Here is a 13210-nt window from a genome sequence, read left to right on the forward strand (position 1 = left end):
TTCATGCGCTAGAAAGAGCTTCTAAATGATGATCTGCTGTTGTTCGGTCGCCAACGAGCCACGGCCAGCCCCCTAGCTATTCGTACACTCCAACATGGTGTGGTGATAGTGAGCTACCGGCACTGTCTGGACCGCTTAGCTTTAAGCTTCTCAAGGGTGAGGGGAACCAGCAAGAGAGGTGATAGTGCGCGCTTCACGTGGGTGTCGAGTGCATCCAGGCGTGCGGTAGCCTCCGATTGGGTTCGTGGGGTCATCGTTCCCACCTACCCAGTGGGCCCACCTAGCCGCTCAGCCACTGCTACGGAGACACCATTTGATAGACTTACCAGGAACGTGTCCTGGTCCTGCCACTGAGGCCGCTGGTTTGCCATCAGTTATCAGCCAACCTAGGGTGGCGTGTGTGGAAGATCAACAGGAATCCGAGTGGATGATGTGTGCAAGTTGTCTGTAGCTGCCAGGGCATGCATTGGATCCACTTGCGAGTCGCTGGCAGGTTGTGTGGCTCCTGTCCCATCCTGCATGGGCGGGAGATCCTCCTTGGACCGCGTGGTGGACCCGACATCTTGTAGATCCCCAGTCGACGGGATCCGAAATGACTCCATATAGAAGGCTTGATTCCCTTGGCCAGGAGAGGAAATTCCATTGGCCCACCTTTCCGCTACGTTCCCCACACACCACCTCTAGATCGCCACTGAGGCTGCAGACCCCACTTTTGCAACTGCCATCGACCAGTCTGCACTGGGCCCCGAGCCGCAAGACGATAGTGGACCCAGTGGTTTGTTCCCGTAGCTGCTGGCAGGGCTGTCCACAGAGCCCAACTAATCTGGCATGATGCTTTCCACGTGTCTCTCGCGCACAAGCGCACCCGGCCCACACAGACCGGCGCTGGTCAAGGTGAGGCGCCCGATGATGACACCAACCACATTCCTAGAAGGCGCGCCGATGTCCCACCCTAAATTTTGAAAATTTGGCGCCGCTAGTGGTGCTGCCTGGCCTTACCTAGTCGGCGAGGACATCACCGCCTAGGAGTGCGCGCTCCGGGCCAGTGAGGCAGGACCCACCTCATGCCCGGCCATCAGGGCCATCCTCTTCCTCATCATCTGAGTGTGTCAACAGGAGGGCAGGCGCGGGTAGCTCTGGGTCCTCCTCCTCATCTATGATCAAGCCTGCGAGCTTGTAGATGTGGATGTTGTACCATAGGGAGGATGTGGGAGCGGCTCTTGCCCACACCCCGCCACGCCACCGACGAGGTTCTTCGATGTATAACCGCCGACGCTCCGGGATGCCGTCCGGTCTGTCTGTCAGCAGCCAAACTTTAAAGCTAGACATGGCATGCCAATGGGCCATGCTCTCCGCCATGCTGACCACAAGGCAGAGGCCATGCGGGGCACAGTCCACCGTCTGGCGCGCCCATGCATGAGCCGGCACTCCCACCACCGCAAGGGGGATGAGGTAGGGGAAGGGAGATGCCAGTCACCTGCGCCTGCCGGCCGCAAGGACAGGGATAAGCCTGGGGAGGAAGAAGAGAGCCCCCCTTATCGCACCATCCTATCGTGGGTTCTATGTCTCTGACACAGACCAGTAAAACCTCTGGTTAGAATAGCCGAATGGACATGTCCCCCGGTCCTATAACGAACTCACGGTGGAGAGCCGCCGCCGCGGTTGACATGTCCACCGGCTGTCCTTTGCCGGTGATGGTGACCACCAGCGCCCGTGAGAGCTTGGAATCCATCCTCCACATGTCATCAGATTCCTCCAGGTAGCAGGCCTCCACCACATGCACATCCACGTCTGTGTTGCGCTCCAAAGATTCCGATGCCGCCGGCGCGCAAGGAACCTAGAACCCCAGGCTAGCCACGCTCTCCACAGAGTTGACACACGACCTGGCTCCATGGTCTGGTCACCCTCATGGCCCTGGGTGGGGGTAGGCCTGGCGGAGGCGAGGAAAGCACCATAGGGGGCGAGGACACGTGCACCTGCTGCACAGGCCGTGCGGCCAGCGAGGAGGGGATAACTGGGCACTGGCGGAGCACTGACACCGACCTTGGTTGTTGATCCAGCGAAGAGGGGCTCCGGGGGCGAGTGCAGCTGCGAGCGATGTGCCCAGCACCGCCGCAACACAAGCAGAGGGTGTCGTTCTTGCACTTGATAGAGATTTGGTCGGTAGCGCCACGGTTGTAGCAGTAGCCGTAGAGCGCCTATAGAATCCACGAATCCAGAGGTTGGCGGCTGGCGGGGAGGTGCTGCCGGTCAAGAGGCATGAAGTGCCGGCCCTGACCACGCGGTGGAGATGGATGACTCACTGGATCCTGAGCACGGCGACCCTGGTACATCTGCCATGGTTCCCCACTTCACGGCGGCGGGTGGCTGGGCCCTGGTGCTCTCCCATGGACGATTGGGCCATGCGTCATACCAACCACGTCCGGGACGAGGACGAGAGAGCGCAGCGCGCGCTGCGGAGGAGAAGGCGGCTCAGAGGAGGACGCCAAGAGGGAGACGCGGGAGGCCATGCGGAGCGCGGAGGATGTGAACGCCGCCACTTGAGTGGTGAGCGATGGAGGGAGGGTGTGGTAGCCACTGGCACAGGGAAGTGGAGGAAGGGCGCGCTCAGGGGCACAACTTCTGTTTTCTGGTGGAACTATTGAGATCTACTACATGTTTAGTTCCGTTTTTTAAACAGATGTATAACTTTCTTCTTCCTAAGGTGAATAACTTTCTTCCTAAGGTGAATAACTTTCTTCTTCCACCGGAAAATGCCAACACCCGTACCCATATGATCAAGGACCCACTGCAACAGGTTAGCCGGAAAAAGGAGGTACTTAGAGATGAGAAAAAAGGTTCTGAAGATCATATTTGTGAACATGACCTATCTGAATGGGAGTCAAATTTTGTATGTCCTTCCTAAGCCTAAGAGTAGAGAACCTGGTCTTAAGGGGCACCAAGACTTCATGACCTTTCAGTCTTCCAACCATATATGGCGCCAATATAGCACTACAACATGAAAAAAAATCATGATCAGTTGATGAACTTACTCAGAATTACAACAATAAAAAGAACAATCAAGTACAACTAGCTACTAATAAGACAAGAATCAAACTAACACGTAGGACAAAAAATACAGCATCATAATTGTGCAAAGAACAAGCAACTAAAAAGAGAATACAACAGTTTTAACTCTAAATCAAGGTGGGGTCATTCATATGTACTGTCATATACAGAAAAAACTACATGCAATACAATGTTCAATCAACAGTACACTGAAAAGACATAACTATATACCAAGGTGTACAAGTTGATGAGTCATTCCAAGGTTGACACTCATAGACAAAATCATCATTAGCCTATACTACTACTGGACTGGTCGACATGGTACTGTGGCACACACCTTGCAGTAATCAAGTACTAAAACCTCGCAGTATATAGTATATAACATATAGTAGTACCACATCCCCGCAATTTTTTTTATAGTAGTAGCACAAATAGTATAAAATCACAAATTGAATGCATGAGAAGTGGATAAAAACAAAAATACCCTCCCGCTGCAAGCTGGGCAGCTGGCTCACTTATCCCATACCAATACCTAAAAAATATTAAAAATTTGAGTCGAACAACTCAAATTGCACAACTAGTCCAGACTAGTTTCAAAATAGTCCCTCGACTCCTCGAATCAATGAACTACTCTACACAAATTTTCTAGTCAACATCCAGAATGTGACTCATAGACTAGTCTATCAACTAATCTGGAATAGTAACTTGACTCGTAATGCTTGCACTATACTCAACAATGTTCACTCAACCGTACATGGAACAAAAATAGTTCCCTAAAAAAACAACTAAGCCAGTGATTCCACTTGTAAGCTGTGTTCGTTTTGTCCCCAAAGAGAAAGGAATGATGCAGTATACACTAGTAGAAAAGGGGGGCAATGGTCCAGGCCAGGTCAGCCCATTAGACCCGGTTCAATCCAGAACCGGGACCAATGGGAGCATTTGACCCGGTTCGTGAGCCCCCGGGGCCGGCCGGGCCACGTGGGTCATTGGTCCCGGTTCGTCTGGACCTTTTGGTCCCGGTTGGTGGGACGAACCGGGACCAATGGGCCTGGCTCCTGGCCCACCATCATTGGTCCCGGTTGGGGGCATGAACCGGGACCAAAGGACGCCCATTAGTCCCGGTTCATACCACCAACCGGGACTAAAGTGTTGGTCCTCGTTGCGGCCAGAGTTTAGTCCCACTTCGCCAACCAAGGGGGCTCACACCGGTTTATAAGCCCCTCCCTCTCTTCCTTGTTGAGCTCCTCTCAAAATGAAAATAGATGCCCTTATACAGGAAATTTGACCTAAATTCATATTGAATTTCTCTGAAGTTAGTAGAAATTTATTATGAATTTAGGTTAAATTTTCTCTATAAGCGCATCTATGCTCATTTCTGAGTAGTTTTTATATAGTTTTTTTCTGCTATATTTATTGTTTTCTATTTATTTCTGAGTTGTAATAAGTCATTAAAAATAAAAAAGATTTTAGTAAAGTTAATCACAAGTATTTTTTCTTCTATTTCTTTCTGAGTAGTTTTTTATATAGTTTTTTTCTTTTCTGCTATATTTATTTTTTTATTTATTTCTGAGTTGTAATAAGTCATTAAAAATAAAAAAGAGGCGCAATGCTAGTTAATTCGCTTCAAACCTTTCGGAATAGTGTAAACTGCACTGCACATAGCTCCGTGCAGTCTACCATATTCCTCAAGGCTTGAAGCGAACCAACGTGCAGGTGAGCATTGAGCCTCTTCTTCATCGTCTCTGCACTCAGGGCTTATAAACAGCTGCGAGTGCCTCTCGCTTGGCGAGGTGGGACTAAAAAAATAGTTGCAGAAAGAATCAACTAAAAAACAGCTGCAGAAAATAAATAAGTAATTAGATGGGTCCATTGGTACCGGTTGGAGGCAACAACCGGGACCAATGTCCCTCTTTAAAAAATAAAGCAAAAAACAAAAGAAAATATATAATGCAGAAAACAAAACAAAAAAACTGGAAAATAATTAAAAATAGCAACAATAAGTATAGCAGAAAAATCACATAGATGGTAGACAGAACCTACTACACCGAAGGCTCCGAACTAACTTATCGGGAGAAAAATCATCTAGTCGCATTTTGTATTGATCTTGAGAATTACAATGTCTACAATCGAACTCCTCAACATTATGGTCAATATGTGCCACTAGTGCACATGTTGAACTATGGTAACTACCATGGAGATACCCTGGTAAGATTTTTTACTATTACGATATCCGTGCATCTTTTTGCACACTTCTAAAACTAGTACATCATATATCATTGCTAACTACGAAGTTATTACTATGTTTTTCAACAGATAATCCCGAATGATTGTGTGCCTCATCTGATGTATACACACGGTAGCCTTCATGTTTTGAACATACAACCAGGTCTTCCTACGATTCTAAACTGTCCATACCGGGTTTCTAAAAGAAGTGGAGACATGACAATCAAAGAATGGAAAAAATGTATGGATAGTCATAAGGAGCTTCTTGGAAGCAACATTCAGCGAAGGGCAAAAATTGGAGACAGGATGATCACCATTCTTCATAATGGAGAGTCAGGGTCTATATTGTTTTATGCTATTTTACCTTAAGGGTGTTTAATTAGGTCCTGCCTGATACTGATGATCATGTGCTAAGTACAATTATGTAGGGTTGGGTTCGATGACTATGAGGATGATGATCGTATGACTTATTATTAATAACGAGTAGAAGTTGTATGATGATGCATGATTAGTAGGACGAGTACTTGTTATTATATATGCTGATGTATGCGAGCATGCATGAGTTATTATATCAGCGGGTAAAATGAACATATATAATAGCAGCGTTGGTAAAGCAAGGACGAAGATATAAGAGAGGACACTTCTCTCTATTAGCTAGCTAATATAACAACCTAAAAATAACCCCCAAAATCCCTAAAGCGGCCACTTTCCAAAAAAAACATGGACTTTTGGTCCCAGTTGGTGCCACCAACCGGGGCACCAACCGGGACCAAAGGCCCCCTGACTGGGCTCGGCGCACAGGGCCACGTGGAGGCACATTAGTCACGGTTCGTGTTTGAACCGGGACTAATGGGTGGAGGTATTAGTAACGACCCATTAGTCCCGGTTCATGAACCGGGACTAAAGGCCCTTACGAACCGGGACTATTAGGTGTTTTTCTACTAGTGATAGTAGAGATAGGTATTTCCCTCGGTTAGAAACAAGGTTATCAATCCTGTAGGAGAACTACGCAACAACTTGTTAGCATCACCTACACACAAAACAATAAACACTTGCACCCGGCGCAAACAAGGGTTGTCAAACCGTCGGCGGTTAATTGCAAGAATCAAATCTCGTAGTGATAGATAGATAGATAGATAAAAACAAAAAATAAAATAAATAAAATAAAAGTGCAGCAATATATTTTTGGATTTTAATATATGATTTATAAATACCTGGGGGGCATAGTTTTCACTAGAGACTTCTCTCTTGAAGATAGCATATGATGGGTAAACAAATTACTGTTGGGCAATTGATAGAAAAGCGAATATCATGACGATATCTAAGGCAATGATCATGTATATAGGTATCACGTCCGAGACAAGTAGACCCACTCTTGCCTGCATCTACTACTATTAATCCACCCATCGATTGCTACACAGCATGCATCTAGAATATTAAGTTCATAAAGAACGGAGTAACGTCTTAACCAAGATGACATGATGTAGACAAATTAAACTCAATTAATATGAATAAAGCGCATCTTTTTATCCTTAGTGGCAATGGTACAAATACGTGCCATGTCCCTTTCTGTCACTGGGATTGAGCACTGCAAGATCGCACCCATCACAAAGCACCTCTCCCATTGCAGAAAAATAATCTAGTTGGCCAAACCAAATCAATAGATCAGAGACAAATACAAAGCTATAATAATCATGCATAAAGAGTTTCAGAGAAGACTCAAACAATATTCATCAATAATCTAATCATAACCTCACAATTCATCGGATCCCAACAAACACACCGCAAAAAGTATTACATCAAACGGATATCCAAGAACATCAAGGAGAATATTGTATTGAAGATCAAAGAGAGAGAAGAAGCCCTCTAGCTACTAGATATGGACCCGTAGGTCTATGGTAAACTACTCACACATCATCGGAGGGGTAGCAAGCTTGATATAGTACCCCTCCGTGGTTGATTCCCCCTTCGGTAGAGTGCCAGAAAAGGCCCCAGATGGGATCTGTCGAGAGTAGGAACTTGCGGCGGTAGAAAAAATATTTCGGGTGGTTCTCTGTTGGTTTCCCAATTTTAGATAATTTATACAGGTGGAATTAGGTCAAAAGGGTGAATGTTGGCCCCACAAGCCACCAAGGCGTGCCCTGGTGCGTTGTGGGCTACTCCTTCATCTTCTGGCCCTCTCTCGAAGCTTCCGTGGTCTCTTTGTCCAAAAAGAATATCAAAAAAGTTTCGTGGCCTTTAAACTTCGTTTGGTACTGATATTCTAAAAACCAAAAACATGCAAAAAAACAGCAAGACTGATACTAAGTTAATAGGCTAGTCCCAAAAAATGATATATAATCGCTTGTAATTGAATATATCCAAGATTGATACTATAATAGCATGGAACAATAAAAAATTATAGATACGTTGGAGACGTATCAGCCAGCACCAAATTCACCTCTAAAAATCAAAGAGCAAGTAGCTACACTAAACCACTAAAACACAGAAATAGGAACAAACCTATCCACCAGAGCATGCTTTTCAACAAACTTACAAACAAAATAAGCATAGCTAAAATGACACATGTAAATACAACAAGCATTCTCACATGTAAAATGCAACAAAAATACTCCACCACCCAACAAATCCACCCAACCATAATCATTCACATGTACAATAAGAACAAATATACAATCAGAAAGATAACAAACCAGAAAGCCACCATTTTGATAGACTATTACCTCCACGACAGTCGTTTAGACCTTTGAAACTTCCTGCCTACTCACTCAAAACCTGTCAATGAAAACACATAAAGAAGAATCATGACCAACACATGGCGGGGATGATGAAACCTTAGCAAAACAACATACATAGATGGGGGTTCATTTGTACATACTAACAGATTGCATCACCAATGCTATGGATCCACACCCCTAGCACTAGATCTCGCAAACTCCTAAACCCTAGACCAAAAATACAGAAGAACAGACCGATTAAACCACGCATACACAACTTTAATCAAGAAGAAATGAAGTAGAAAAGTGGAGAATGAATAGATAAATACCATACCTCTCGCCGAGAAGAATCCTTCGCCACGATGATTGGAGAGAAAAACCCTAGAAGGAGAAGAAGAGATTAGCGAGTAGGAGAGTAAGTCATCCCGTCCACCATCTCCTTTACCACGGAGAGCAATAGCCAGCACCGCGGCTTTACGAGAGAGAATATGACGACCAGGTGAAGAGGAGAACAAGACGAAACCCCTTCCCGAATTGTCCTACCCTCCCAACCCCGACCCTGACCAATTAAATAAAAAATCTTCACCAAGATTCTCCAATTCCTACAACTTTTATTTCTGCACAAAAAAAAACAACACTAATGTAGTTCTGTTGAAAACAGTGTTAGTCGGGGTTAGTTCCCTCGAAATCATGCAAATTAGAGTACAAAACAAGAGCAAAAATGTTTGGAAACAAGATACGTTGGAGAAGTATCAGGTTCTTACGGAACTACGTAAAGTGATGATGTAGTTGCGGGGTTCGTGGTACCATCATGTTCACTCCTTTTGGGATACGACACTTATCACAAAAGTGCTACAACAACCATGTGCACTTGCAGGACATCAAGCATTTTCTGGTGCCATTGTCGGGAAGCATAGTGCCTGGTCATTGCATACATCCTTGCATTTTAGTTTATTTATATTTGTTGCCACTTAACCTACCCAAACAATATTTTTTTCGAGATGTCTTCTACAGGAAACACCATGGCCGCAAGAAAACAAATTGAAGAGAGAGGAAAAATCTATGTTGAATATAGATATTCATCTAAACGTATTGAAGTGGGTGATAAATTGGAGGCAACGGATTATTGCGTTGAAGGTATATTTGCATATCGATCATTTTTTAATCATTGCAAATGCAATTGCCATATGAGCTTCAGCTGCAAATTTCACCCTAACTTTGTTGTAGCATCATACAACCGTGATTGCTACATATTTGATTATGTTAAAACTATTAAGGAACTAATGCTCTATTTTAGAACCTCTGAACTTATGAACAGGGTGTAGGAGCTCTCTCACAACATAAAGAGTTCTTGAAACATATGGGCATGTTAGAGAATATTCATAATTGGTGCATTTCCAACAATCTTCACAATGCCCCTGTTATTAAAGACTATGAGAAGCGGGCTGCCGCTTCCCAAACCTCTATGTTGTAGGAATATAACCTCATAAAGGAATCTGAGGAAGTAATCAAGTGATGGAAGAAAAATATTCGAGGAGCCACATTCCAAGAAGTATGCCTAGGAGATAAGACAAAGAAGGAACATGGAGATGAAGGACGGAATGGCCACTATTTGACATTCCTCCGGATCATGGTAAATTCCTAGACACAATTATTGCCCAGTTCGATGATCATTTATCATATCTACATTCTATTAGAGCTTTCATGGAACCTGTTAAGACAATACTTGAATGTTCTCCACCGAAGGATATTGTGAGACTTGATGTCTCGAAAATATTTGTTAGGGATGAACTGGATATTGGCATTTTTCTCAATGTGCCTCTGATGACTCCCTTTGATGAAACACCGATTGGCATTCGTCTTAGGGAAGAGATAGCAAAAAGGAGGGTGAGTTTCTTGCATTAAGAGAGATATCAAAATGTGATGCAACCACCATGGTGCCTGATTATCCCTCTATAGATGTGGATTCCTCGATATTGGACAAACCCCAAATTGCATATTCTGAAATTGGTCTTGCCGAATTAGGGCTGATTTTGTGCAGGCTCTCCATAGACCTCCTTTGGAGAGTAGATTGCAAAGTCTTACGAAATAGTCTTGATATAGAGTTTGCAAATTTGGATACTGATAGGTACATTGAAGATGTAGAAGAAGGTTATGACTTCCTTGCTGCTCTGTATCCTCTCGGTTATAAAGATCTTGTCAAATTGCAGGTACTAACCTTGCAGGCATCTCCGTAGAATTGAGTGCATCGCTGCTCACCAAGGTGCGAGTGTGAATTTTCATATATGTCGATGCACCGCAGGCGAGTACGACTTTTACGGGACTTTTCTACGAGGTGCTCCAAACCCCGGTCGAATGCTAGTCTCACACTCGGGGTCGATACCCCTTGGGTTTCGGGTGAATGACCTAATGGAGCACCGAAGATATAAAGAAAGCATTGTCTGGGAGGTAATGCGTAAGTCCATAAGTGTCTTTCTTAGCTTTGAGCCTAGGTGCATTCATGCTGCATTGACACTTTTATTTTACTTTGCATCATTGCTATTAGAGTTGGTTATGGGATAATACTTTTACTGCTATTCTTTTCCGAGAGGTAGCACCTGACTTGTACTGTTATTCTTTTTTGAGAGGAGAAACACTCAAAAAAATGTTTCTGGATTTGAGTTATTTAAAGAAATATTTACCAAATAATGTGCAAATGTGAGGTCCAAATATTTCGTAATAAGGAGTCTTTCTCCACTCCACCTTAGGTGGGATTCGAACCTGATTCACTGGTGTGAGCGTGCAAAGGATGAGCTACTGAGCTAGCTGGGCTGGCAAGTGTGCTCCAGAAAGAGAGAGCGGGGGGGGGGGGGGGACGCCCCCTGTTATTAGAGACCCGAGCTGACTTGTGGGGCCCACTAGTTGGTCGCTGTAAATTGTAGAAACCTTGCATGACAAGTGGGCCAGAGTGGGATGTTGTGGCTGCTGACTAGACATGAACGAATGTGTCACTCACAAATGGGGCCGTGCGTCAATCACTGTAAATTACACGAAGGAGGTTATTTTTTTGAGAATATATGCCATGCGCCCGAGCTCTCGACAAAGACATCTCCAAGTCAAGGAGCCGTCAAGCGCAAACGGACATGCCACGTGGCATCTGTTTGCCGTGTATGGCTCTCGGCGTACGTTGTTTTTGCCGAGTATGATTTCTTCGCGGTCCTATTTGTTGAGTTGACTCGCAACAATATGACGTTGCCGTGTGTTTAACTTTGCAGAGTATGACTCTCGACGTATGTCTTGTTGCTGACAGTCTGTGGGTTGACGGTGTACAACGATATTTCCAGTAGTGCAAATGAGGTTTCTGTTATTTAGTTGGGGATACTGATAGAATTGTTGTGGGAACCCGTAGACCATAGACGATACAATTTATATTCAAAGTCAGGAAAGTGTAATCTTTGTTTCATACCAATGAAAATATAATTTATGATCGACTACATACATACAAAAATGTCGACTGAGACTTCACCAAGTCTAAGTTAAGTGAGATAACATATAAAAAGAAAACAGAAAAACTAAAAAAGAAAATTGCACGAATCTCAATGTAAGATCCTACGAATATAGCATCGAGTGAGACTTTGTTAAGTTTTAGTCGACTGAGTTTTATCAATCCCGTAAAAAAATTGCTTTTGAAACTTGAACTCCATATTTGAAACAGTTTGTCTAATTCGCATCTAGATGTTTTTTTTAAGAAAATCACATCTAAGCTTCCATAAATATATAATGCAGCAATAAGAGACAAAAAAACTATTTGAAATTATCTCGAGTTGTCTTAGTTGTACTCGCGGAGAAATGAGAATTAAATGATAACCAACAGTACTTCATCATCATCTTCTCCAAATCAGTAGTGCGCGGGTACTATCCAGAACGGCGGGCGAGACGGCTCCGGGACACCCTCACCCAGCTCGGGCACTTCCTCCGTGTTGGAGCCAACGTCGTACACGTACATGCGGCTTTGGTAGGGGTGCATCCAGTACACGCTGTTGGGCAGCAACCCAAACTCGGTGGCCGGGCACCAGCCCGCGAAAGGCCAGCTCGAGCCGCCGGTGAGGATGGCCCGGTCGCCGATGCTGTCCACCCTGACGAACCTCTTGCCGGCGAGATCCACCCTGTAGATGGCGATGTTGACGACGGCCTCCGCCTCGTGGCCGGTGAAGAAGATCCAAGCCACGTGCACCTCCCAGTCGAGGTCCAGCGAGTACTTGAACGCCTGGGCGTAGGCAGCCCCTGGAGGGACGGTGACCTCTACCGGTTTTGCCATGGTCATGGTGGTTAGGGACGGCTCCGGTGAGAACTCGAGCACGCCGTACTTGTCCGCCGAAGACGGCCAGTAGAACTTGCCGCCGCACGCCGTGAGCCCGGACACGAACGGCTCGAGGACGACCACCGTGAAGCAGTCGCCGGGGCCCGTGGGGTCGCCGGACAGCGCACACTCCGTGCCCGCGGCCGGCGGCGAGGCCCACTGCGGCAGAGCGATCTTGTTGGCGGCCGCGGGTCCCAAAGGAAGGTGGCGAGCGTCGCCGGGTCCCAGACGAGCAGCCAGCCGCGCGCGGTCACCCAGCTCCGCTTGCCACGCAGCGCCTCCTCCATCTCCTCGCCGGGGCGGCGCGCGCCGTCTGCGACGCTGTATAACGTGGTGGTATGTTTGCCGTCGCCGTGGTGGAGGACGAGGCACGGCAGCGACGACGCGGTCGCCATTGAGGTGCGCCTGCGCGCGCGCGCGCGGCTGGGGATCCCACGAAATTTTTTAGCTGTCACGCGCGCGTCCCCTGCCGATGCGGTCGGTCCTTGGTGGTATGCTATCGCTTATCCCGGTCCTGTGTTTTGATTGACTGTTTGTAACTTTATATAGGCGCGTTGTGGCCTGGCGGGTCGGTCTCGTCGTTCTGACGGATCCGATTACGTACGCACGTAGATTACTCCGAATCAGTTTCAGAGAGATGAGGTTATTGTTTACTCCTTTATCACCAAGCCTATTTTCTGCATCGGAAAAAATAGCGCGCTATTTCCGAGTTATAGGGTCCCTATATAATATCTGAAAGGGCCACATTACGTTTTAACTAATTTGCTTGCTATGGCCTTAATCACGCTACAGTGCGCTATTTCAGTGCTAAACGAGAAAAATAGCACACTACATCATATTATGGAGCCGACACTATGTTGGGAAAAATATGACATTTTTATTA

The sequence above is a fragment of the Triticum aestivum genome, chromosome 4A, assembly GCF_018294505.1.
Source record: "Triticum aestivum cultivar Chinese Spring chromosome 4A, IWGSC CS RefSeq v2.1, whole genome shotgun sequence".
NCBI lineage: Eukaryota > Viridiplantae > Streptophyta > Magnoliopsida > Poales > Poaceae > Triticum > Triticum aestivum.